The 27,608-nt window shown below is 40.6% G+C and overlaps 2 pseudogenes; both read left to right on the top strand.

Moving 5' to 3' along the window:
• The first annotated feature begins 819 nt into the window (after window positions 1–819).
• On the top strand, window positions 820–5,234 carry LOC129530193 (serine protease 52-like; annotated as a pseudogene).
• A 6,544-nt stretch (window positions 5,235–11,778) lies between these two features.
• Window positions 11,779–21,623, top strand: LOC129530269 (RNA-binding motif protein, Y chromosome, family 1 member A1-like; annotated as a pseudogene).
• The last annotated feature ends 5,985 nt before the right edge of the window (window positions 21,624–27,608 follow it).

The following is a 27,608-nucleotide window of genomic DNA, read 5'->3' as shown; positions in this document are numbered from 1 at the left end:
CCTTCAGGATCCTGCCCAAGCTGAGATTGTCACCTTTGAGCATGCCATGCCCTATTTAGGTCCCAAGGGACCTCTAGGACCTGGGTTGATCTTCCTGAATCAACCACTACATTTTCAATCCGTGGTCCTTCCTATATGCCTGGAGCAAAGCCTGGAACAAGAGAAAATATACAACTATATGACTGTTGTCTACCTAGTTGGTCCCTTATAATGAGTGAGTAAAGAAGAAGACACTGGAATGAAAGAGAAGCATGTTTAGGAAGAGAATAGTATCCTCTCATGAATAATAAAAGATTTGTCTTTCCCTTCACCATACTTCTCCCTCTAATGTGGGCTAAAATTTGAAGACAAACACAAACACCTCTTCTCTGTTTTCTATCAGAAAGTCCTGGAATTGTGCAAAAACGGCACCTGAGCATCCTACAAGTCAGCACTTGTGCCCAATTTTGGCTCAAGCTGAATGAATTCACTTTCTGGGTGGAGGCCAAGAAAGCCATGGGGGAGGCTGACTGTCAGGTGACAAATTCATGGGGTATAAATATCAGGGAGAAAGAGGAATATCTTGAAAACCAAAGGTTACTTCTGTCCCTCCTTTAAAATATTGTTTGATATCTTGTCTCTTGTTTCTTGCAAGGTGACTTGGGAGCACCTTTTGCATGCCATCTACAGCAAAAGGACACTTGGGTGCAAGTGGGAATCTTGAGTCACTTTGAGGACCATTGCACAAAGCCCTAGGTCTTCAGCCAAGTGCACCCTTTCCTTTCCTGGTTCAAGGGAGTGGCACAGTCTAGCCATGCTCCCTGGGACAAGCAAGAGCCCATGACTACCTCTGCTTCTATGTCCCATTCAGTCTCTACCTCTACAAATGCTTCAGCTTTTACCTCCACCCCTGCTTCTATTTGGCCACACTTCTCTCTGCCACAGCCTCAGAGTAAGGCTCAAAAACTTGGTAGGGGAAATAAAGGAAGAAGAGAATGGAATTAGAAAAGAAGAGAGGGAAGCAGAGAGGAAAGAAAGCTCTTCCTGAAAAATATATGAGTTTTTTATCTACCAAATCACAGAAATTATTTTTCTTGTGGTTTACAAAGGTATTTCACACTTGATCTATGATTCAATTTCCACAGTATCCCTGTATGATATAGATTACTGTATAATATAGGTCATAAAACATGATTATTAGAGTTATCTTAATTTCTTACTCATACTAGTTAAGTAGAATGGATTGATCAAGTTCTTATGGCAGAAGATGAATAGGACTAACATTAAGACACACTCTCCTAACACAAACAAATTTCTTTTCTACCACACAGTATCTTACATGTGTAATAGAATTATTTTAAATTGAGTATATTTTAAGTTAAAGATATTATGATGTTTGGAAGCAGCATAGCAGTTGCTAAATAATGTGTTTTATGTGCTGGTGTACTAGACTGTACTACACTGTGATTATCAGTTTTCTCCTTCCCTTGGCTATCAGAAAACCTATCACAATATTAGCAATGGCTATTTCACATTATTGTACATTCATTTATTTCCATAGAAACTCAGGGATCTCTTTTGGTGTCACGTAATAAATGTGCAATTAACCACAGCTATTTTATAGCTAACACACATTGTCATAGCTACAGTGAATAATACATTAAAACACAAAGGAGGTCACAATTATTTGCTCACATCCTACAAAGTCTAATTCAAAGACAACTACACTTAAGATCATAGTTATGCTTCTAATTTCATCTATATTTCCTCACCCCTTCTAGAGAAAGCTTATCTTCATCATTTTTATATCTATACATTTATTAACCAGCATTTCTTCAACTCAGTTTTCTGAGAAACTCTCAAATATTTTTTTAAAATATGAGCTCTTTCCTTAACCCCAAACTTGAACGTTCTATTTAAACTATCATTTTGATATCACACTAAGATTGTATGTTGAGGAACATAAGCCCCCACCAATTTAGAGACAGGTGCCCTATCTCCAAATTTTTCTTTATTTATCTAATATCTCCAAATCAAATCATTTTTGTTGCCTATCAACTTTGATAACTTTTAAGTAGCTAAAATCATAGCTATATAAATGTTGCAATGGGGAGAAAGCTGGAATGACTTCCAACACTTTGACTAAATAAATTTAAGCTAGGACATAAAGAAACTATGAACTTGGAAACATAACAGGAGGATAACTTTTTTTTTAAAGAAAAACATTTAAAAAATGGAAAAGAGGTAGTAATTTGTGTATGCTAGTCGTATTTAACAATGCTGACCTGGTTAGCAGAAATAGGAGGGATCTAAAATTTTTAAAACGTGGTCTACATAGGGCAATTATACTCAAATTAATTGTGTGAATTTTCCCCTAGGCTTTGGCAGATCAGATTTATCTGCGATATGCCATGCCTTGGAAGGCTATGATCATCAGCTGTGGCACAGACCTGCAATGGTTCCATACTTGGCAGCTCTTGGGTACTCATAGCTGCCCACCGTGTCAGGAACATGTAAGTTTGTGCCTGCCTCTTCCCATACTCTATAATTCATTATCCCATAATTACGTTGCTGAAAGTTTATCTGTCCAAATACACTTCTGTAATGCATGACCATATCACTTATACAGATACCTTTTTTTTTTTTTTTTTTTAGGCTTAAAAGAAATTGCCTCACTGTGTTTGGCTTATTAGTACCTCTGTTAGTTAATTCCTCTGCAATCACATTGTCTGTGGACTCTTTATTCATAGATTTCTGATTTCAATGAAGATGATCTGCGGACCTTGTTTATCACGACTAAAACAATATGCTGGAAAGCCTGATGTAGGTTTAAGATTCAGGTTTTCTAATGAGTGTATTGTAATAAATCTTTGCCTATGAACTCAGGAATCCTGAAGATACTGCTGTGTTACTGGGCCTGAGGCACCCTGGGGCACCACTGAGAGTTGTGAAGGTGTCTATCACTCTACTGCATGAGAGGTTCCAGTTGGTGAATGGGGCAGCAAGAAATGACCTGGTATTGCACTCCTCCAAGATGTCCAGACCCGCTTTCGGCTCTTATCACTCTTGGGCTATCTGAAGAACCTGAATAGCTCAGAATGCTGGCTCTCTGGGCCACAAATCATTATACCAGGTCATCGGATACTTTTCTTATTAGGGTAGTAGTTCTAAAAAAATGAGGTTCATATTTTTAATATTACAGTTCAAGGCATAAGGATTTTAGATGTAACAAAAGTTATATGAGGAACTTTCTCTGTACAGTCTAGTTTTGTAAAGCAAAGTAGTGACGATTTCCTTCCCAACTTTTTGCTCACTTTGGAACAAAGGAAAAGGAGGGGTTTTGTATTGTTTTGTTTCATTTTTACCTCTTTATGAAAATCTACTCAAAGTTGACTTGGAATTTTGAATTTCAAATGTGAAAATTGACTTGTTAATTTTGCAGAATGGAATTTAAAAAATTATTAAAAAGTGACAAGGCTGTCTCCATTGACTCACCAATGTAATTTCAGCAATTTGGGAACTTAAACTAAGAGGACACTGAGTCCAGGAATTTGATACCAGCTTGGGCAATATAGCAGGACTTCATCATTAAACACGTAAACAAAAACATAGCCTGGTTGGTGTTGCACACATGTAGTCCTAGCTACGTGGGAGGCTGAGGCAGGATGATAGCTTGAGTCCAGGAGGTCAAGGCTGCAGTGAGTGAAGATTGTGTCAATGCACTCCAGCCTGGGTGACCAACCAAGAACTTGTCTCAAACAAACAAACAAAAAAAGGCTAGACATGTTGGTTCATGCTTGTAATCCCAGCATTTTGAGAGGCTGAGGCAGTGGATCACCTGAGGTCAGGAGTTCAAGACCAGTCTGACCATCATGGGGAAACACCATCTCTATTAAAAATACAAAATTAGCCAGGAGTGGTGGTGTATCCCTGTAATCCCAGCTACTCAAGAGGGGGAAGCAGGAGAACTGCTTGAACCCTGTTGGCAGAGTTTGCAGTGAGCTGAGATCAGGCCACTGTACTCCAGTCTGGGTGACAGAACGAAAACCCACCATAAAAAAGAAAAGAAAAGTGCTAAAAAGATAATGAAATAGAAAAAATGTGTGATGTAAAATGTTAATGGTGATAAAATGAACTGAATTTCTGTATAAAATTTACAGACACAAGTTTAAAGTGATGACGAGACGTAAGTGATAAGACAAATCATAGTTTTATCTTAACACTTAGGGTTTAAATTTAACATATGTTCTTAAGGATAGTTATAGTCCATTTGTCTTTCTAGGAGGAACTGATGACAATCCAGAAATATTAGAAGCATGTGATGAAAGCTTCCAGCTATGCCCACCTGTACCCTGACATAGACAGTTCCATTACTCAGGACAAAGACTCTGATGCAAATGTGGTACACCGTCAATTTTTTTTTCTTACTAGTGATAGGAACCATAACTTTGTCCCTATACAAAAGAGTATACTGCATATGCCTAAATGAGAAATATAAGTGAATCATTGATCAGTAGGAAACCATTTTAAAACTCTTTAATTACAGAACAAAGTCTCTGAAAAAATTTTGTTGTTAATCTCTGAGTTTTCTTACATGGGTTTTCAATCTCTAGCCACACTATATAGCTAGTATGCTGCTCTACACATAAATTAGACATTCTATATTATTCTCTTATTCTAATAATGGTATCTTTACACATCAGAGTTTAAAACAAGTCTCATTTTTTCTATTTCTCCAATTAAAATAACTTTTTAAGATTTAATTTTCAGTGATTTTTTGTAGTAATAGTTTTGAAAGTGTTTGATCAGAATGGTTTATTATGCATTTATCTGATGTCTCCCTTCCTTCTGAATACTTCTTTTATTATCTACTTATTAAATCTATGATTAATAATTTGGAATAGGGATTTAAATCCAAATTCTATGTTGGAATTTACAGGAGTCAGTGAGCCTACGAAAAGCATTTATGTGCAGACCAATATCTGGCAATGGCAGTTGGAGACAAATAGCCTTCACCAGTCTCAAAGCCCTAGCTACTACAGTGAGTCCACACTTCTCCTGGATCTTATCTATTCAGCAAAAGAAGGCCACCCAATAAATCAGGCCCTTGCGCCTTGGGTAGAAACTCCTAAGTCCTCTAGTCTCCTTAAACAGCCAACCACACTGCCACTTTCCTCAATAATAATTACTGCAGCCCTGAGACTTTGGTAGCCTAGTAACTATAACTACTGATGCCACAGTCTTCTCACAGTATGATAAAACACCAGAGCATCAACGAGGAAAATCTTGACTTAGCCTTTCAAAATCTATCTAAATATACCTTCAATAAAGATGGCTTTTCTTCATAACAACTGCTTTCTACCTACTTCCTGAACTAATGCATGGCCTTGGATTGTTTTCATTCCTGAAAATGATTCAAAAGCTCCTATTTAACATGAACGTGAATGCAGGATTTTATTCATCAGCATAAGAATTTTCAAAATGATGTGAAATCCAAATGTGGAATTATATTTGTGAACTTTGTCTTTCAAATTATATTTTCATACCAACTAACTCACACAGTTTTTTGTAACTATCTGAATATTCTCCTCAGGTGGGGGAAAACCAGTGTCAGAGTTCTTGAAGAATTTATGAAAAAGAAAATGACAATAGTACATAAGGTTGTATTTAGTGAATGAAAATATTACTTTTAAAATCCTACTTAAGTACTGAGTAAATAAATAAAGCATATTATTCCAATAACTCTAAAGTATGTGTTCATGAAGAAAATACAACAAGGGTTAAAATGCATAAACAAACAAATGAGGCCAGGCATGATGGCTTGTGCCTGTAAGCCCAGCATTTTGAGAGGCCAAGGCAGGCAGATAACTTGAGGTCAGGAGTTTGAGACCAGCATGGCAAACATGGTCAAACCCCATCTGGAGTAAAAATGCAAAAATCAGCTGAACATGGTGGCATGTGCCTGTAATTACACTTCCTCGGGAAGGCTGAGGCAGGGGAATCACTTGAAGCTGGGAGGCAGGGGAATCACTTGAAGCTGGGAGGCAGAGGTTGAGGTCAGCCAAGATCATGCCACTTCACTCTAGCCTGGGTGACAGAGTGAGATGCTGTCTCAATACACACACACACACACACACACACACACACACACACACACACACACACAAAAAAAACGGAAAAAAAAGAACTGTACTAGAAAAAGAGCTCACAGGCAAACTCACATGTCTAACAGAAAAAAAAAATGTTCTTTAAACAAAAGTTCCACAAGAGGCAAATTAAAAAAACAAATGTATCACCTTGCATATAAAGTACAAATAATAAATTGAAGTGAACCACAAGGGGAAAAAATCAAAATTTACAAGTAAGTACTCTAAAAGAAGTTGAACGTCACTCAAAATTTTTCTGGATTCTATGTCTCTATATTGCAGAAATGATCATAAAATTTGCAGGAGCAGAACAATCAAAATGTATCTTAAACCTCAATAATGAGCTAGCTATCCCTTGAGCCTTGCTTCTCACCCACTGACCTTAGACACTTATGCCTCTTAGGTGACTTAAGGTTCCCTAATCCTGAAACACGAGTGTTACAGTTCCCTGAAGGCCCTTTCTCCTTCAGCCCATGGATGGCCTAGGATTGCTCACTGCAGTCTCTTCCCTGAGGCTTGTGTTCTCCATGTGGGGCACAACTCCAATAATCAAAAGCCCCTCAGTCCCAAGCCCAAGACTGCCTAACCTGGCCTCCTCTCTGTTCCCTCTCTAACTGCCTCCCTCCCTCAGGAAGTACTGCAGGGGATTGAGCCACAGGCCCTGGCTGATGATTGGGGGACTGCAGAAGTGGGTACAGGACAGGTTAGGTCATGGCTCAAAGCCAATTCCCCAGAGGCCAAGGAATGACCAGCAAGGTTTTTTTCCCATGATGCCCCACCGTGGCACCCACCTCAGCAATCCTGCCGGGACCTGGGTAGCCATGGTCAGCCCACAAGCTGAAGAAGGTCACATGGAGGTGCACTGCCTGAAGCTGGAGGCTTAACCTTCATGATCCCACAACCACTGGACTGCAGTGGAATGAGACACCCAGTTTCTTGGAGGGACGGGAAACAGGAAGGTTCATGCCAGACCTACCCTCCCACACACAACTTCCATTACCATGCTGGGAGTCACTCCTGACCGAGGATGCCAACACAGTACTCCTGAATGACCACTTTATTGTGGAAATAAAGGTTGTGACAAAAGGAAAACTTCATCCTGATGCCGGTACCCGGGGTGGCTGAGTTCCTTCACCTCCCTGGCCAAGAGGGAGAAAGAAGATGGACTCAAAGGACCATTTCATGTACCTGGACTAAGGTGGCCTGCTACATGTGTTTTCCTTTCCCAGCTCTCCCTCTTAGATACCCCTGGGCCCCATGGGGACTTCAACCAGACCCAGATGCCTGACCCCTCCCGCTGATCCAGGCTCCGCAGCATAACCTGCAAATCCATCATGTAGCTCAGCAGGACTTCATCATTTGTGATCTCAGCCCATATCTGGGTGTGCCCCACAATCTGCTTCTGGTCTAGGAGCCAACGGATGATTTGGGCGGGGGGGCATGACATGAAACCACCTGCAACTTTGCAAGAGTATGGAGAGTATGGACAAGGCTGTCACCCAGGCCTTTGACGTGGCACTACACCTTGGTGTGGTGGTCTTGGCAGAGGGTCAAGCCAGGCCCAGACAGCCTGCTGTGAAAAGGGGCAGGCATAGAAGTGGGGAGAGGTTTAGGGGGTGGGGTGCTCTGGTGTGAGGCGGCTGCTTCCTCAGGGTTCCTGAGCTGCAGGAGGCCCTTATGTGCCTGGGTGCTGGACAGGCTCTGCTGCTGTCTGAGTGTACAGTGTCCTCTTCTAGTCTCCCTGAGGGGTGGATGTGTCCGCCAGAGGGAATCTCTGTGGGTTGATGGGGCTGCAAGGCTGTGCCTGGCTCTCCCCATGGGGCTCACATGGGTGCAACAGAGGCTATATATGCTCAGGGCCTACACCTCTTTGGATGCAGCACCAGCAGAGGGAAGAAAGTTTGTCCGTGGAGATGGTGCCTGCCTTGCAGAGGACAGCAGCCCAGTGCACATTGAACCTGAGTCTTGAGCACCTTGTGTTTCTGGGGTGAGCCTGCTGGACACAGGCATGGGGAGCAGAGGTAGTTCCATGGCTGGCATGGGCACACAGACTCCCCTTCCTCCAAGGACTTTCCCAGGGAAATGTGCCCTTCAACTTTCTGCTGTGCGTAAAGGGTCCTTTTGCGTTGCTCTTCTCTCTTGTGAGTGCTGTGATTTGCTTCCTGTTCCTATTCTACTTGCCCTCAGGGCACTCGCAAGCAAACTGCCCTCCTATCTGCAGAAGTCTGGCCCCTGCTCCCCTCATTGTCCTCCATCCCCTGACTCCTGGATGACCCCCTGTGCCTACCACCTGGCTTCTCCCAACCCGACTCCCAGGACCTAGACGCCCACCCCCTGCTGCCAGCCATCCCAAATTGGCAGCTGCAAAGACGTGGCTCTGGCCCAGAAGCCGGGGATGCCCTGTGGCTTGAGGCATTTACAGAGCCCAGTTGCAAATGATGGACCTCCAGCGAGTCTGTTGCGGGCCCCGGCCTCCTGGGGCCAGGGACAAGTTCTGCCCAGTGGTCCTCCTGCTGCTGCTCCACGTCGGCCTCCTCCTTGGCCACCACTTCCCCCTCTGCCGTGATGTCATCCACCAGTAGCACGCCTCTTCCCCCCGGGCCGCCCTCTCCTGCAGAGCCTCCAGACTTAACACGGTGCCCTCCTAGGGCTCCCACAGACCAAGGTCTGAGCCGCCCACCCCACGCCCCTGGCACCCCTAGACTCTGGGGGCCGCTCCCCGAGAGGCCGGGGGCCTCGCCTAGCTGAGAATCACGGTCTCACACCTGCGTGGACCCAGGATTACTGGGAAGCCCTGCAGGATCCACAGCCTTCCGCACTCGTCATGAGGCCCAGATTCCCTGCAGGAATCTGGAGCCCAGGAGCCGTAGGCAGAGGCCCTGGGCTTCCAGAGCCCCTCTAGCAGGCACCGCGGCCGGTGGGTGCTGAGCTTATGGGAGCCTCTGCGCCAGCAAGTCAGTGAACACAGGTCATCGGATGGGCGACCACGGCAGCTTGTCTCTGGTGTGCCCAGGGCATAGGACGAGAGATCCTTTGGAATACCCCTGGGAGTAAAGCATCCTCAGGGAGGAAGCATGGAACTTGGAGTCTGTATTTCCCTAGATCTGAAAAAGTCCTTGCGGGGTTTTGACTTCTGGTGCAGGCGAATTCCACCCCAGAAAGGTACCAGATGACTTTCCTCCCACGTGCCCGCCCTGCCCCACTCTCCGAAAGCCACTGCCGCTGCCCTTTCCCCAGCAGGCAGCGCTGGTCCCTCTCTCTGCCCTCTGGATCTGCAATATTCAGTACCATCAGCCTAGCCTGTCTAATGAAGTGAGATGTTTCATGTCTTCTCTGTGGGTCAATGGCTTGCCACACTCAGAATACCAGTTAGGGTGTAGGTCGTCCATGCCCACAATTCCAAAGGGAGCACAGTCCATGTGTACCTGAATCCACCACCACCTAGCACAAGCATCTTCTCAGAGGAGGCTTACTGCGGAAGGATGGAGCTGCAGGCCAGCAATGGGCAGGGCGCCTCGGGAGACGCCTACAGCCCTTGCAATAATTGGCCGACGCCCACCGCCCTCGCAATGATTGGCCGCTGGAGGTAGGGGGGATTTCCAGGCATGGCTTCTGGCTTCCTTCCAGCTGAGGCCAGTTCCGGGGATCTTTCCGGCAGTTGGCCCTGTGGTGTCCCGAAGCCGGATGCATACGACCTGAGGCCCGGGCGACACTGAGGCTGTTTGTCCTACTGAAAAGCACCTGTAATTTCTGTTTCTCTGCACAGGTTGGTCTCTCGGCAAGAATAGAAAGCAAAGGTTTGGGATTGTAGGGGGTGGGTTTTCTATGTGTGGGCGTTGAATTATGCAAGGAGACAGTGGGGAGAGAACTCCTTAGTGCTATTAAGAAACTCATTTTTGTTAAACTCTTATTTTTCTTGAGTATTCTACCTTTAACCGTCGGACATGTCTGACATGTGGGCAAGTCGTGGGAGATGGTGCTGCGGTGCCATTATTTTCATGTGCACTTTTTATTAAAGCAGTTTTTCTCTGTGAATGTGGTCATAATTCAAAATATATGCAATATACTTAACCACCGCGATTAAATACCCGTACTTTTAGTCAGCACATGTCACGTATGTGATTTGCTTGGTGAGAGTTATCAAATTTTGGCATACTTTAGTGTATGTAGCAGTCTGGGGCTATACATTACCTCAGTTCAAATTTGTCTCTGTAAAGCCTGTAATTGTCTCTTTCCTTGTATGACAGTATATGAAACATGTTTCCTGTATCTGTGGCCCCTAAGTAATTTAAACCGAGTCAGTGGGTGTAATCAACTTAAATGGAGTCGGATAGACTTAAATGAAAACAAAATAAATCCGCTCAAGTTATTCTATTAACCTGGCACACGGACTTACTCTTGTAATCCTAGCATTTTGGGAAGTGGAGGTAGGAGGATGGCTTGAGGTCAGGAGTTGGAGACCAGCCTCGGTAACATATGGGCTCCTTTAATCTATTGCCATTTTTGCACCAGGGACCAGTTTAGTGGAAGATAATTTTTCCTCAGAACGAGTTGCCCAGGGGAAGAAGGCAGTGAGATGGACACGTTTAGGGGTGGGGGCTGCTGGCAGGGCCCCGAGGGCCACGTGGTGGGGTGTGGCTTCTGGTGGCAGCAGTGTGACAGGGGAAAGGTGGGGCAGCAGGGCTGCCATAGAGACAGGGTGGGGCAGCGGGATTCCAGGGGAAGGCTGGGGAGGATGGTTTCTTGATGAAACTGTGCCACCTCAGGTCATCCTCAGGCATTACATTCTCCACAGACAGGTATTACAGGTTATCCCCAGACATTACATTCAGGCCACAGACAGGTATACTGTGAAAGCCAGTGTTTGGGGAATCCTTGATCTATTATATATTTCAAATCACTAAAAGATGGTAAAATATTTAAAATGATCTCCCCCTAGAATATTTTAATTAGCTCGATTTAATCTTCCATCCAAATATCAAGCTAGGCGTGGTGGTTCACACTTGAAATCCCATCACATTGGTAGTCCCAGGCTGGCAGATTGCTTGAGCCCAGGATTTGGAGACCAGCTTGGGCAATATAAGGAAAACCGTGTCTATTTAAAAAAAACACAGAAAAATTGCCCAGCCAGCTACTTGGGAAGCTGAAACGTGGGAGGATCATTTGAGGCTTGTTGGAGGAGGCTGCAGTAAGCAGTGCACTTTGGCAACAGGAGATATACATCTCAAGCAAAAACAACAACAACAACAACAAAAACACAAAACATCACACTGTACCTCATAAATATATAGTTTGCAAATAAAATTATTTAACTGGGGACATCCTTCATATTGCAACTTAGGAAAATTACAATAGCTTTTCTTATCTAATTTTTAGAAATGAGATTTTGTCACCTACGTAATAAAATGCAGCATTTCTCCATGAAGTCAGTGCCCCTTTTGCTCTGTATGTTACGAATTTTAAATATTTAAAGTAAGAAATACTAACAAAATGTTAGCCTCTGGAAGGGAATTTTACTTGAATTTTCAACACAGTATATAATAAAATTTTATCTTTTTAGCTTGTTTATTTTTATCAAAATAGAGTATTTTATTTTATTTTATTTATGTTATTTTATGTTATTTTATTTTATTTATTTTCCATTTACAGCACAATGGTAGAAGCAGATTGTCCTGGGAAGCTTTCATTGGTGGCCTCAATAAAGAAGCCAATGAAAAAGATGCTTAAAGAAGTGTTTGCGAAACATGGTCCCCTTTTGGAAGGTAACTTTTTTTTGTTTTGTTCTTTTTTTTGAGACGGAGTCTTGCTGTGTCGCCCAGGCTGGAGAGCAGCGGTGTGATCTCGGCTCACTGCAAGCTCCGCCTCCCTGGTTCCAGACATTCTCCTGCCTCAGCCTCCAGAGTAGCTGGGAGTACAGGCGTCCTCCACCACCCCTGGCTGATTTTTTATATTTTTAGTAGAGACGGGGTTTCACCGTATTAGCCAGGATGGTCTCGATCTCCTGACTTCGTGATCCGCCCTCCTCGGCCTCCCAAAGTGGTGGAATTACAGGTGTGAGCCACGGCACCCGGCCTCGGAAGGTAACTCTTAAAGCCATGTGTATTTGTGTGTGTGTGTGTGTGTGTGTGTGTGTATTTTCATATGTATATTTCAACATGTATATTTAAAATATGTATTATTGCAAAGTTCATTGTATACATACGTTAAAATGCCTAATCATTTGTAAACTCTTATTTTGAAGTAACTATTTGATATTTGAAAAATTCTCATAGCAACAGGTGAAGGGCCTGTGGTAAGGATCACTTACTACTTAGAAAGGAAAATGACGAAAATTAAATGTGTCATGGCGTAAGGAAACAAACTGGAATAAAATAGGCTGACTATAGGGATGACTTAGTATTAATAATCATAGTAGTGACGTGAAATGCAGTTTGTTTTTGGTTTGATGTAACTTTCAGATGGTTAGTACTTCAGTGAGTCCATTATATAAATGTAAAATGTTTTTATATGTTTTAGTTCTTCTGATAAAGGGTTGAACCAGCAAGTCCAGAGACTTTGCGTTCGTTATTTTTGAGAATGCTGCAGATGCTAAGAATGCTGCCAAAGATATAAATGGAAAGGTAAGAGTCCCTTATTAATAATACTATAACTCTGGTTTTCAATTAACAGTATTTCTAGGTCTTTTTAGTATTACTAAAGTGTTAAAGATAGTAGAATGCCATATGGACCAAAATTCTTTAGCCATTCTCTTCTTTGTGCCATATACCTGAAAGTGTAGTTGGAAGGGCACTGCAATTAACATTATATAAATTAATATATGGTAACTTTTTTCTATTTTTGTATTTCAATATGAGTGTAAATACATTTTCTAAGGTTTCCAAGAGCATTAAAACCCAGAAGGAATCCCCCTGTAAATGAAAGGACTAAGTGAGCATTCATTAAATGCTCTCAATGGACTTACTTCCAATTCATGGAAATACTTCTATAGTATATAAAAACTGTGGATAGACATCTAGACAGACTCACAAGAAGGAAAGATTCTCTCCCATTTTCTGAAAATATATTTTTGAGAAAGTATATTTAAAAAAGAACTTTACAGTTAAGGAAGCGTTAAGTACTTGAAAATAGAAAATAATATCAGAACCTTGAAGTTGGATAACAGAAGAAGGAACTGGAATTTTTGCCCCACCCTTGCTCTTTTCTCCTAAGGACCTTTTTTTCCTCTCACCAGAGTAATTTATGTAACATGAATATCTAATTGCTCATTTTCCCAGTGTGTTTGAGGACATGTTTTGATCAAAACAATGGTCTCTTGTCCTATTGAGTCTTAAATCTAGGGATTGTGTGTTTACTAAAGCTTTAAAATTTTATGTAATTCTACTAACTATTGAATTCCTTTACATTCTAGTCAAGATAATTCCATTCTGGGCCTTTTAGAGCCTTTTTGCTTTATAACATTATCCCAATCTGTTTTTATCTCCTGTTGCTCTTTATGCTACCCCTAAAATGCTTTTCTGAACTCTTGAAAACTATTCTTTCGTATGTGTGTCTCAAAAATAACAATTCATCCTTCAAAAACAACTTTGATTTTATATTTTCTTCCACGTTGCATATCATAGATATTCTGTACTCACTGTACCACATATTAGTCTACAGATTGTTAAATTGTCTACAGGGCATATTTAAGGCTTCCTAGTTGCTTTTATTTCTGTTACCTCTAGTACACTTGGTGGCACATAGTAGAAAGTACATTTTTATTCACTCTTATAAATTAATATTTTAAGCTGTGGTAGAAACCCAGAGTAGCTTTTGATTCATGGCTTTGTGGTAGTTATGCAGATAATTTTTACTTATGTATAGTCATCTATGATAATTTCTTTTTCCCCCTAGTTTTCAAGCACGAGTAGGTAATTTGCACAGATTTTTTGCTTTTTTTTTTTTTTTTTTTTTTTTAAGGTGGTGTCTTGCAGTGTTGCCAGGTTGGATTGCAGTGGGACGATCTCAGTTCACTGCCACCTCCTCCTCCCAGGTTCAAGCAATTCTCCACCTCAGCCTCCTGAGTAGCAGGGACTACAGGCACGTGCCACCACACCCAGATAAATTTTGCAGTTATAGTAGAGACTGGCTTTCACCCTGTTGGCCAGGATGGTCTCTATCCCTTTACCTCATGATCTGCCCGACTAGGCCTCCCAAATCATCAGGATTACAGGCGTGAGCCTCCATGCCCAGCCAATGGTTATTTTTGAATTACTTCATCTCACATATTATATTGTGTAAGCATAAATATGAATGCTATATGCACATAAATGTTAAGACAACCAACAAAGGAGATTCTTAGAGTTTTCAGGGGCAATTAAAAGTTTAAGGAATTTTGACTGACTTTGAAACACTGGGAAGGAAGCAGCCATGCGCAAATCTGGGGAAAATATTTTGGGCCCAGCAATAACAAAAGAAGTTTCAAGGTAGGAACAACTGGTGGTGTGGCTGCAAGGGGTCTTGTAAGGGATTTAAGATCTTCCCCCAAATAACAAAAAAAACATGTAATTTTAAAAGAGTTATTTATTATCTGAACTGTTTTCAAAAATTACTTTGTCCTATAGAAAAGATTATACTGAAAAATGTTATTGTAAAATTAATTAGCACATTTAAGCATTTCTGAGAAACAACATGAAGTACTATATTAAGAGTCATTTTTTAGGGGCACGTCTAAGGCAAAATAAGAAATGAATAAGGCAAGGAAACTTAATGAGATCAAACAAGGATCACATTTACAGAAACGTTTCTAGAGTAAACACAGAATTATAAATCATATGGGGACATTTTATGTAAGTGTTAGCAGCTCAAACAAGAAACAACTCACAATAACTAATTTGACTAATCACTTTGAATAAGTAACCTCATTTTTTTAAATGACACAAGTTTCGTTGGGACACTGAAACTTTTAAATCAGTGATGTGAATACAAAGATGAAGTGGATTATATATTGTAAAAAAAAGATGTGCCACATTCTTCCATAGAATGTGTGATGGGTTAATCTTTTTTGTTTGAGGTGTTATTTTTTTTAATAATGGAGGAGTTTTCAAGGAATTTGAATAATAGAATTTGTGTTTGATCCCTTAATGGAAGGCATGTGCTCAGTAACTATCTCAAATTTGGCATTGCGAAAGATGTGTTCACTTTAGGAGAAAAAAAAAAGTTTGCTTTGGGAGAAAATATCTAGAATCGAACTATAGTTGATGTAAAAATGTTTGTAAAATGTGGTTAGGTTTATTCTTGCCAATGTTATTGATAGTACCCTTAATAATTTTAGTCTTCGGATGGAAAAGCAATAAAAGTAGAACAAGCCAAGAAACCATCTTTTCAAAGTGGTGGTAGGCGGCGACCACCAGCTTCTTCGAGAAACAGAAGCCCTTCAGGAAGTCTGAGATCTGCAAGAGGAAGCAGTGGAGGAACAAGAGGGTGGCTTCCCTCACATGAAGGACACTTGGGTAATGTTTTAAAATATAAAGATGGAACCATAGGACTGAAAGAAAATAAGTTTGACGATATCAAAATTTCCCAATTTTATTTATTTCTTTTGTGAACAGAAAATTAACATATTAATAAGAAGCAAAATTATTTCTAAGTACTAAAGTTGTATTATAAGAATTGTCGCTCTAATATCTAAAATTTGTTTTAAAATTGTAATAACTTTGCATTGAAATGACACAGATTTCAAACTGAATTGAGTTTATGAATGCTGATTGCCTGTACTCAACAGGTTTTCTGAAGAACTCATTTATATTCATTATACTTCATAGAGTTTTCTACTTTGGGGCGCAGAACTTCATATCAGTTGTATTATCAAAATACAATGGAATATTTAAAACTTTCCAACAGGAAAAAAAGTAATTCAGTACTTAGGATTGATTTTCCAATATTAGTTTTTTTTGTGTATACATGGGCAAACATGTATGCAAATCCATTACTTTGTAATTTTCGTACAGACAGTTTGTACATTGGCCTGCCATAAAGCATTTTCAATTTAAGAAATGTAGAATTTTAATTTCTAAAAAGAGTCTGTGACTCTGGAAAGGACATAAAACCACTGCTTCACAGATATGTATGTATTTTTCTTTCTGGAAGGTGAGTCACTGAAAATGGTATTTATGAGTGATTTACACAGTAGAAATGAGGGGTCAATTTCCATATAAAAAAGAAAAACAAACCATGTATATATATATATATATATATATATGATGTGGGTGGGCAAGGTGGCTCATGCCTGTCATCTCAGCACTTGGGGAGTACGGCGCAGCTGGACCACAAGGTCAGGAGATCCATACCAGCCTGGCCAACATGGTGAAACCCTGTCTCTCCTAAAAATACAAAAAAATTAGCCTGGTGTGGTGGCACGTACCTTTCATCTTAGCTACTCTGGAGGCTAAGGCAGGAGAATCACTGGAACCTGGGAGGCAGAAGCTGCAGGTAGCTGACATAATGCCATTGCACTCCAGCCTGGGCAGTAGGGCAAGAGTCCATCTCAATCAATCAATCAATAAGCCTATAAATTAACTTGTGTTATCTGTTAACCAACCTTCAAAAATCTGTCATTTAATTTTGTGTTTTAATGACCAGATGTGTAATTAATTGGAGTTGTTTTTTAAATTTGAAATGGCAGTGTTTGCTCCATTTTAAGATGTATAGCTTCATGGTTATTTTGTTTCCATTCATCTTGAGGGAGAGGTTCAATAATACTATGCCATGTATGAGAATGTGCATATTCTAACCTATAACACCACCTAGCAATTGCCATATGTCTACGGTTTTTGTACATATATATATAACTATTTTTTCTATTACTTAATAAGCTATTCTTAAAGATTATTAAAATTTAGCATAGTCTAATCTGAAAATTAGTGTTTCATAAAGGAATTGTAAGAATTCTATACTATGTTAATGAATTTTAAAGATAATGTATTTTCTTGATGTGTCACCTTTTGATATTGTAAATATTTGAGTTTCTTTGAATGGAATTTAGTTTATGATATGCTTTGAAAATTTTTCCTCATCGCAGAATGATATAAACAATCAATTATCATTTTTCTTTAATATTTTTATGTGTGTTATACTTAGATATTTTACTGATTGATATCTGCTCCCTGTTCCCTCCCCACTTTTCCTACATCTCTCTCTCACACCAATATATTATGATTCTTGAGTTTCTTTCTAGATTTTCCAAACAGACTTTTATTGCTTGAATTGTACTAATTTCATGTAGAAATGTTAATTTTATTATTTAGACAAATGTGAATTTGTAAGGTTATAATATATAGAAAATCTTTATAAACAACTAAAACTTAGCCATTCAAGAAAGAGTCATGCTAGTTAACTAAAATGATTTTGTTCGAAATACAGATGATGATGGATACACTCTTGATCTGAACATGAGTTCTTCTAGGGGAGCCATTCCAGTTAAAAGAGGTCCATCTTCAAGAAGTGGAGGTCTTCCTCCTAAAAAATCTGCTCCTTCTGCTGTGGCAAGAAGCAATAGGTGGATGGGAAGCCAAGGTAAATGCTACCTGACAGAAAGACCGTAGTTTTTGTATGACTAAAAATGAGCTGTTTTACCTGAATGCTTAGCTTTAAGTTCATTGAACAAAAGGGAAGTGACACATATGTGAGCATAATTACTGATTGATAGCTTTTATTATAGTTTCTATCTCACTAGGTACATTTCAGATTTATGTTGAAGAAATACTCGAGCTTCTCATTGCAGATGAAAGAAGTGATTAGAGTGAGGCCAACATTCCTTTTAATCCTGTGTTTGCAAGATAATTCCCCTTAATATTTCTAAAAGTTCCTAGAAGTATTCTTTGATGGTAGGCTTCTTCGTCTAAAGAATTCTCCCATTTCCTAGGTCCCCTGGTAGTGGTGCCCTGGTGTCCCAGTTGAAAATTTGCTTGTTGAGTTTCTTTGTTGGGTTGGAGTCTTGCTCTTACCAGGTCAGAGTGCGTTGGTGAAATGATGGCTTAGTACAGCCTCAAATTCCTGGGCTCAAGCAATTATCCTGTTTCAGCCTCCTGAGTTGCTGCAATTACAGGCATGCATCACCACACCTAGCTAAATTTTTTTCCTGTATTTTTGTAGACAGGATGTCACTACATTGTCAAAACTGACATTAAAGCCCAGGGCTCAAATAGTCCAGCTGCCTCAGCCTTCCACACTAGCTCACAGTGTGAGCTGCTGAGCCTGGCCATCCAGCTTCTGAGACCTCAATAATGTTTATGTGCAAGGCATTCTTACTGCTTATATGAAGATTCAAAAGAACTGCAAGAGCATTTAGCAGAAAAGGAGTCACTGGGCTTAAATATTATTTAAAAATAAAATTAAGTCTTGAAAGGTAGACATGAAGGAGTCCAATATTCTTAAATTAAGTGGATATCACAGAAGTGCAGAGTTATGAAATATAAGGGCATGTAAATCAATAATTAAGGTTGTACCAGGATGTTTAAACATTAACACAAGATCCTTAGTGTAAGATTGGAAATTATTTGTGGAGAGAATTTAGAACTAAGCAACCTGAGGTGAGCAGTAGGATTGAACAGAAGTAATATTTTTGAAAAAGAGAATCATAAGATTGCAGACCAAACAGAAGAAAGCAAGACAATAAATAAGAGTTCTTAGCAAATAAGTTTAAGTACAACAAATTAAAATTCTTGCTTAGTCCTCCACCCTAATATGGAGGAAATTGAAAACTGCCATTTTCTATTTTACATTTCGTATGTAGAGTATCAGTGAAATTAGGTATTTATTGACTTCAGGATACACAAGCCAACACATTTTCATTGGAAAATTAGCCATTGAACATATCATAGGTGAAAGACTGACCTCTAAGGAACAGCACATAAAGGGTATATTAAAGGAGAAGCTTTTCTATTTTGAAATAGCAACAATGTTGTAATGACCCCTTTAACAGTATTGCTTATTGCAGTAAAAGTAAATCTTGGCCATCATTAGAAAGTTTTCACTAGTACATTTTAATTTGTCAACATTTAAGATAGATCCAACCACTTAGAGATAAAGGAGAATTTTTTGTAAAAATTTAGCTTGCAGTCATTCAAAGGTAGCATTATTTGTGTGTGAGGTGGATTGAACAACATGGCAAAATTTACCGTCTTCAGCTGAGAAAGGACAATGTATATAACTTTAAAATTCGTGAAGAGTTTGGTGGTTTTACATGTTTTCCTTGTGTCATTGGTAGTCATCAGTAATTCATATGAAAAGAAAAATAATCACTAAGTAGCTATTTACCATTACAAATGAACTTTTACCTAAGAATTAATGTCTGCCTTCTGCTTTGTTAGAAGGACTGGCCTTGGGGGAGCCATGGGATTATCCAAAGCCATAAGAAATATTCACAATGTCATTACTTTCTAGTAATTTAAGGAAGGAAGAACAGAGTCATAGAAGAAATAATTTTAAAAAGTTGTTTAAGAGAAGAGAAAATAGTGTTTCAGACTTGCTGTTCTTTACATGTTTCATCATTTTAATATTAAAGGTCCCATATCACATGGAAGAGAGAATTATGGAAGTCCTCCATGCAGAGAGCCAATCTCTTCCTGGAGAAAAGACCATATGTCTCCAAGAGATGATGGTTATGCAACTAAGAATAGGTAAAGAAAAAATGGAAAAAGATAGTTGATTTTTTTTTGTTATGGTAATGAAATTCGCATAACAAAATTAAATATTATAAGGTAAACAGTTAAGTGGCATTAAATATATTCTGTGTTATGCAGCAACTATCTCCATCGAGTTCCAAAACATTTTTGTGACTCCAAACTAAAACTCCAACTACCAGTTGAGCAGTCGCTTTCATTTTCTCCCTTCCCTCAGCTGCTAGCAAACACCAATCTGTGTTCTGCCTCTGAACTTACATGTGGTGGGCATTTAATGTTATGGACTCAAACACTGCATGACTTTTTGTATCTGTCTCCTTTCCTTTTGTATCATGTCCCGAAGTTTCATTTACATCATAGCACTTCACTCCTTCCACAAGCTGTTAACCCATTATTTTATTTGAGTTGTTTCCACCACAGTATTTCTATGCTCCAGTATTTGTTTGAGTACACTTATTCAATTTTGGGTGTATATATAAGTGGAATTGCTTGGTCCTATGATAATTATGTTTGTTTTCTTGAGGAAGCACCACATTTCTCCTAGTAGCTGCATCATTTTCCATTCCAGCTAACATTGTATCAAGGTTCCAATTTATCTTCACCCTCTCAAACAATTGCTATTTCCTGCTTTTTAAAATTTATTGCCATTCTAGTGTGTGTGTGAAGAATGGTATCTCACTTTGGATTTGAAATGCATTTTCTGAATCACTGATTATGAGTATCTGTTCCATGTGCTAGTTGGGCATTTGTCTAGTTTATTTGGGGAAATATCTATTTAGATGTTTGGCCTTTTAATTTTGTTTAAGTTGTAAGTTAGTTATGTTTTGGAAACTAATTGATGAAAATTTAAAATTTGGTGCTTAAACTTATGCACACAGAAATCATCCACTTTCCCAAGAAACTAGTGATTATGCTCCACCATCTAGAGACTATGCGTACTGTGATTATGGTCATTCTAGTCGGGGCGAATATTCCTTTAGAGAATATAGGTACTATAACATTTCCTGGATTTGTCAAATAGATTTCTTAAATGGTTCATTCTGACATTAATTTTTTTTTTCAATTTAGTGATTGTGATGGCTACGATGACGCCCGTGGTAGAGATCATTCTGAACATCCATGTGGAAGTTCTTATAGAAATGTATTTCAGAGATAAGGTAAGGGTCCAGGATGGATTTGTAAATTATTGAATTGTATTTAATAGACCAGATCATTATTTTAATGAAATTATAAGGAAAAGTATAAAGGACAAATATAACATGTATAAATATTGAGTATTCTTAGCAGTATAAAGCACAGGGAATGATATAAAGGTGAGAACTTCACTACACGTTCAGAAAATATGGCTCAATGTTTACTTTAGAGTTAAATTTGTTAAGCTTCAAATACTACTCTTACGCTTCTTTTTAATAAAACTTTCTGACTCTTGCAGGCATAATTAATATCCTGTCAACAAAGGCAGACAAAAGTAGATATTTCCAAATAGTACTTTAACTAATTCATGCTTTAGTGATAGCTGTAATGATGTTTAAATGTAGTCCAACATATTATTTTACCGACCCTGCAGGTACCTCTCATGGTGCACTACCAGCATGAGGGCCTCAGTTGTCTTATGGTGGAAGAAGCCGCCATGATTATAACAATACACGAGATAGATAACGGCAGAAGTCGTGGGAGTTACTCAAGGAGCTGTGGTGATTTTTATTCCTGTGGTCATGAGAACGTTGGCAGAAAAGACCTAAGGAATCCAGCTTCTCTAGGTAGGGTGCAACCTGCTCCTCGTGAAACATGTGGTAGCTCAAGTTATGTGGCATCTACAGGAGATGGTGGGGAAAGTTGATCTGGAAAAAAGAGCCAGAAGCAGATATTAAAGCAAGTATTGAAAATAATAGTTATTGCGTACCAAACCTTGTTTTCAAATCGAAAATTGACATGTTATTTCTGCATTGTTACGTGTGTCTTGCTAAAAGAAACCTGTTGGTTTTGTGGAGAGAGGTAGATACTAACTTCCTCCATGAATTTTTTGAGGTATTCAAAGGAAGAGGAATTTTTTTCAAAGTAATTTCATACTTGCTAATGCTTTTTTGGAACTATTTAGATGTAATATCTGCATTAAAATTTTCAGAATAAAATTTTACATATAATCCAAAATGCCTGATGTTATTGCTTAGCAGCACATGCTTAAAAGCAAATTCAATAGGAGAGTAAATTGCATTGTTTGTTGAATGTTTTCCTTTGTTTCTTTGAACATAAATAGATACAAAATTAGGCATATGTTATGTTTGCCTTGAAAGCTGCACAAGTTTTCTAATTAGGCTGTTTCTCTTTAAAAACTTACAAGCTTATAATGTTTGCGTCCTCTTCAGAAAGACTACAAAACTGTCTGCCTCATTATACAAAATTTATCTTTTAGTGGACTAGTATAGGTCAAAAGAAATAATTAGATGTGGTTGATACTAAAGTTTAAGACATCTGGAACATTCTACTTGAAGCATTCTGTGACTGAAGAGAGATAATGCTAATGAAAACTTTTTTTTTACCTAAATCAAAAGTGAACCAGCTAAATTTCTCAAGTGCATAACATAACGAAATTAAATGTTCGTAGTTTAAATAGTGGAAAGTAAGTGTTTTGTCTTAGAAGGTAGTCATGTTTTTTTTTTCTTGAAAGTTTTGACAATGGTTGTTGTAAGTCATGGTTTAGTAATAAGTTGTTACAAATAGGAATAATCTAGAGTGGCTGGAATTTCAGCAGTTTTTTTTTCTTTTTCAGATGGAGTGTAACTTTATCGCCCAAGCTGGGGTGCAGTGGCTCCATCTTGGCTTACTGCAACCTCCACCTTCTGGGTCCAAGCTCTTGTCCTGCCTCAGCCTCCTGAATAACTGGTATTACATAAGTGTGCACTACAGCTGGCTAATTTTTTGTATTTTTGGTACAGACAGCGTTTCACCATGTTTGCCAGGCTGTTCTTAAAATCCTGATCCATCCTCCTCTGACTGCCAAAGTTCTAAGATTACAGGCATGAGCCACTGCTCTCAGCCTATCAGATTTAATTCATGATATGAATAGAAGCACTTTAAACCTCATACTTTTGGTAAGTGAAGTGTATAAAATGTAAAACCACAGCATAACGTTGCAGACAGGGGATTGCTTAAAGGTGTAATAAATCATCGAATGATAAAAACAAAAAGATTTGGACTTAAATAACTAAATCAATTAATTTTTCTTTTTATTTATTTATTTTTATTTATTTATTTTATTATTATTTTCTTTCTTTTTTTGTTTTTTTTGGTTTTGTTTTGTTTTGTTTTATTGATCATTCTTGGGTGTTTCTCGCAGAGGGGGATTTGGCAGGGTCATAGGACAATAGTGGAGGGAAGGTCAGCAGATAAACAAGTGAACAAAGGTCTCTGGTTTTCCGAGGCAGAGGACCCTGTGGCCTTCCGCAGGTGTCCCTGGGTACTTGAGATTAGGGAGTGGTGATGACTCTTAAGGAGCATGCTGCCTTCAAGCATCTGTTTAACAAAGCACATCTTGCACTGCCCTTAATCCATTTAACCCTGAGTGGACACAGCACATGCCCCAGAGAGCACAGGGCTGGGGGCAAGGTCACAGATCAACAGCATCCCAAGGCAGAAGAACCCATCCCAGTACAGAACAAAATGAAGTCTCCCATGTCTGCTTCTTTCTACACAGACACAGCAACAATCTGATTTCTCCATCTTTTCCCCACCTTTCCCCCCTTTCTATTCCACAAAACCGCCATCGTCATCATGGGCTGCTCTCAATGAGTCGCTGGGCACAACTCCCAGATGGGGTGGCAGCCGGGCAGAGGGGCTCCTCACTTCCCAGAAGGGGCGGCCAGGCAGAGGCGCCCCCCACCTCCCGGACAGGGCTGCTGGCCGGGTGGGGTCTGACCCCCCACCTCCCTCCCTGATGGGGCGGCTGGCCGGGCAGGGGCTGACCCCCCCACCTCCCTCCCGGACAGGGCGGCTGGCCGGGCGGGGGCTGCCCCCTACCTCGTTCCTGGACAGGGCGGCTGGCCAGGCGGGGGCTGCCCCCCACCTCCCTCCTGGATGGGGTGGCTGCCGGCGGAGACGCTCTCACTTACCAGACTGGGGGGCTGCCGGGTGGAGGGGCTCCTCACTTCTCAGATGGGGCAGCGGCCGGGCGGAGGGGCTCCCCACTTCTCAGACGGGGCGGCCGGGCAGAGAGGCTCCTCACCTCCCAGACGGGGTTGCGGCTGGGCAGAGGCGCTCCCCACATCTCAGACGATGGGCGGCCAGGCAGAGGCGCTCCTCACATCCCAGATGGGATGGCGGCCGGGAAGAGGCGCTCCCCACTTCCCAGACTGGGCAGCCGGGCAGAGGGGCTCCTCACATCCCAGACGATGGGCAGCCAGGCGGAGATGCTCCTCACTTCCCAGACGGGGTGGCGGCTGGGCAGAGGCTGCAATCTCCGCACCTTGGGAGGCCAAGGCAGGCAGCTGGGAGATGGAGGCTGTAGCTAGCCGAGATCATGCCACTGCACTCCAGCCTGGGCAACATTGAGCACTGAGTGAATGAGACTCTGTCTGCAATCCCAGCACCTCCGGAGGCTGAGGCTGGCGGATCACTAGCGGTTAGGAGCTAGAGACCAGCCCGGCCAACACAGCGAAACCCCATCTCCACCAAAAAAATACGAAAACCAGTCAGGCGTGGCGGCATGCACCTGCAATCACAGGCACTCGGCAGGCTGAGGCAGGAGAATCAGGCAGGGAGGTTGCAGTGAGCCGAGATGGCAGCAGTACAGTCCAGCTTCTGCTCAGCATCAGAGGGAGACTGTGGAAAGACAGGGAGAGGGAGAGGGCACCAATTAATTTTTCTGATTATACAACCTAAAGAAATGAAATACATGAAATTCCAGAAGTTTTACAGTCCATAATTCTTACAATTAACAGACTAATCTGCAATGAGGAAATATTTTCTTGATAAAATTTTCACAAGATCTTAATTTTTATAGGGTAAGGGTGCAAATAATTTTAAAGGGAGAAGTTGCCAACTTTGATTTTCAAGTGAATTATTCATGTTATGAAGTTGTGTTTTCATTCACCTATAATGTAGGATTGTGAGGATGAAGTGAAAAAATAAAACTCCCTAGTTTTGTGTGTCTTACTGCGCAGGTGTGATGGCTCAGGTCTTTATTTCCAGCATGTTTTGAGTCCAAGGCTTGCAGATCATTTTAGGTCAGGAGTTCAAGACCAGCCTGGCCAACACCATGAATCCCCATCTCTACCAAAAATATAAAAATTAGCTCGGCATGGTGGTGCACGCCTGTAGTATGTTACAGTTAACTGGGGCACTCAGGTAGGAGAATCATTTGAACTGGGGAGCCTGAGGCTGCAGTGAGCTGATATTACACCATGCACTCTAGCTTGGGTGACAAAGTGAGACTGCAAATCAAAAATAATTATATAAGTCAACACATATATAAATAATAAATAGGGTATCCTTCATTTCAAGCACTTATCAATTCTTTTTTCTTTTTTGGACACAGTGTCTCACTCTGTTGACCAGCCTGGACTGCAGTGGCACCGTCAAGGCTCACTGCAGCCTTGAACTCCTAGGTTCAAGTGCACAAGCCCCATTCCAGCCTCCCAAGTAGATGGAATTGCAGTCACACACCACTGTGCCCAGCTTTTGTGTTTGTGTGTGTGTGTGTGGTAGGGAAAATGCTTTAGATAGATTTTTCAGGCTGGTCTCAAGTTCCCAGGCTTAAGTGATCCTTCTTGGCCTCCCAAAATGTTGTGATTATAGCCATGAGTCTGACGTAACATTTCTTGTTATGAGCGACATTACAGCTTCACTCTATTAATTATTTTGAGATGTACAATAAATCCTTATTAAGTGTAGTCACCGTGTGCCACTGAACACTAGATCTTATTCCTTCTAAGCAAGTATAATTTAACCCACCCCCATCCCCTCTTTGATCCCTCCCTTACCAGTTCACATTACTTGTATCAAAATATCACGTGTATGCCAAAAGTATTTACAACTGTTAGGTACAAATTTTTTAAATAAGTAAAAAATCAATAAAATTATATCTCCAACAAGGTGATAAAATAGGAGGCCCTATTTTGTTCCTCCATCCACAAATGCAAAAAGTAAGCCACACTGACATTAATTCCCTGTGAGATAAACTCAGAAACTAGTTGAGATACTCTTGCACATAGGATTATGAAAATATTCACTTAAAAAGAGGCAAGATAAACTGAATCATTATCTTGTTCTAGAGTTTATGTCTGACCCAGTGCCCTAGAATCCATAGGGAACTGTTATTTCACAGCTTCTCTCAGAGGACTGAAGTATTAAACCACATATGTAATGCCCCAACTGTTACAGCTGCTTCTCAATGAAATGATTCCTCATTCACCTGTTTCTGGATTCTAACATAGATTGACATTCATAACTCTCCTAGGACCTCCAAGATAAAAGAGGTGTTTAAATAGACATTCAAGCACTTCTGAAACTGTTTCCTCCTGGTTTACAGGATCTGAAGCAGTCAAGAAAGCTCAGCTCCCACCTTGTGTCTTGAAGAACTTAGATTGTACATCTAACACCTTGACTTTTTTTTTTTTTCCTTTTTCCTTTTGAGATGGCGTCTTGCTGTGTCACCCAGGCTGGAGTGCAATGGCACAATCTTGGCTCACTGCAACCTCTTGCCTCCCAGGCTCAAGTGATTCCCCTGCCTTAGCCTCCCAAATAGCTTGGATTACAGGTGGCCATCACCATGCCAGGCTAACTTTTATATATTTTAGTAGAGACAAGTTTTCACCATGTTGGTCAGGCTGGTCTCAAACTCCTGACCGCAGGTGATCCACTTGCCTTGGCCTCCCAAAATGCTGGGATTACAGGCATGAGCCACCGCACCCAGCCATGTCTTGACTTTTATAGCTTCTGCCCAAGTATCTTGCTTGTAATTCTCCTTACTTTTGAATCTCTCAAGGTCCTCTGAGAGCAGGTACATAGGCATTTCTTATCAGTGTTCATCATCACTCACTCTAGCAATATACTGAGCTTCTAAATTTTCCTTCCAAGAAGTCAGAGTACCCAGCTATTGCCCTGACTTCTCAGGTTGCTGCCTAAGAATTTGAATACTAATTTGCCAATCTCTGGAAGCTAATGAATCCCAGTTTTTTGTAATCTCAAGATTCTGAAGAGGAAAAAGAATTGTTTTGTGAAAACTCTGCATGATCTTTAAACTTCCCTATCAATATAGTTTGGATATTTGTCCCTCCAAGCCTCAGGTTGAAATGTGGTCTTCCACACTGTAAATGGCACCTCGTGCGAGCTGTTCGTTTGTGTCATGGGGATGGATGCCTCATAAATGGCTTGGTGACCTTGCCATGGTTTAATAAGTGAGTTTTCTGCTCTACTAGTTCCCACAATGCAGCTTACATCCAAGTAAGTTGTTGAAAAGAGCCTGATACCTTCTCCCCTTCTCTCTCTTTCTGTCTCCACGTGTGACATGCCTTATTTCCTTTTACCTTCTGTCTTGAGTGGAAGCCTCATGAGGCTCTCATCAAATACAGATGCTGGCACCTCACAACTTTTACAGCCTGCAGAACCAGGCACCAATGGAAGGTCTTTTCTTTATAAATTTTCCGGTCTCATATTCTTTTATAGGAACACAAACAGACTAAGACATGTATCTCTGGCTGCTTACTTGCCTATATCAGTAAGCAGTGGAGATCAGCATTTACTATCTCCTGAGTTCCTTAGAGGACAAAGAGGTGGTTTTCAATGGTCCTGTGAGCGCTTCCTTATATCCAACCCTTGGCTTGCTCTA

The sequence above is a fragment of the Gorilla gorilla genome, chromosome Y (genome assembly GCF_029281585.2).
Source record: "Gorilla gorilla gorilla isolate KB3781 chromosome Y, NHGRI_mGorGor1-v2.1_pri, whole genome shotgun sequence".
In the NCBI taxonomy this organism is placed as follows: Eukaryota; Metazoa; Chordata; class Mammalia; order Primates; family Hominidae; genus Gorilla; species Gorilla gorilla.
This window is presented reverse-complemented; position numbering and strand designations above follow the sequence as displayed.